Source organism: Nanorana parkeri, unplaced genomic scaffold (genome assembly GCF_000935625.1).
Source record: "Nanorana parkeri isolate BGI_ZX_2015 unplaced genomic scaffold, ASM93562v1 scaffold1379, whole genome shotgun sequence".
Classification (NCBI taxonomy): Eukaryota; Metazoa; Chordata; class Amphibia; order Anura; family Dicroglossidae; genus Nanorana; species Nanorana parkeri.
The window spans coordinates 95,299-96,086 of NW_017307647.1; positions in this window are offsets into that span (position 1 = coordinate 95,299).

The window sequence follows — 788 nt, forward strand, 5'->3', positions numbered from 1 at the left end:
TGTTTTTGTAAGGGGGGGGGGGGGGGTAGTGTTATACATAGGGGGACAATTTTTTTAGTTTTGCATAGAGTGGGTAAGATCCAAAATTTCTGTCTGAACTCAAAATTCTGACTCTTCCTCATCAAATGTCCATCTATCTCCCACTCTGACTGCCTTTAGGCGATCCCTTAAGACTTATCTCTTCAGGGAAGCCTATCACACCTCAACCCAACCGCTCAACCATCACGTTCTCTAACAATTCATCCCCACACAGCTCCCTCATCATGTACCACTTCCCCCTCCCTTTTAGATTGTAAGCTCTCAGGGGCAGGGCCCTCCTTACCATCTTGTCTTGAATTGTATTGTGATTGTAATGTCTTCCTTATATTGTAAAGCGCTGCGCAAACGGTTGGCGCTTTATAAATCCTGTATAATAATAAATGTGTTATTGTCTGTGTCTCCATTGGATAAGATTTCCCACATCAGGCTGGATACTTCTCACCACGACCCTGAAGAAGCTTACCCAGTGCGGCGGGAGAGTAGGCACTTCCCATTGGCGGCGGGGCAGACACAGTTCTCCGTATCGTGGTTCATCCCAAGGTTGTGGCCCATCTCATGAGCCACATACTTGGCGAGTTCTCTGGCGCTGAGTCCTGTGTCCTGCGGGACAACAATCACTACATGAGAGAGCTGATGACTCCACCATGAGCTTGTCTTGTTTTTCAAGAGCTTCACACCTTAAAGCGGGTCCATGAAAATCAGAAGGCCCACTTATTTGCCAGCCCCCCCCCCCCCCCGCCCCTCCAGTC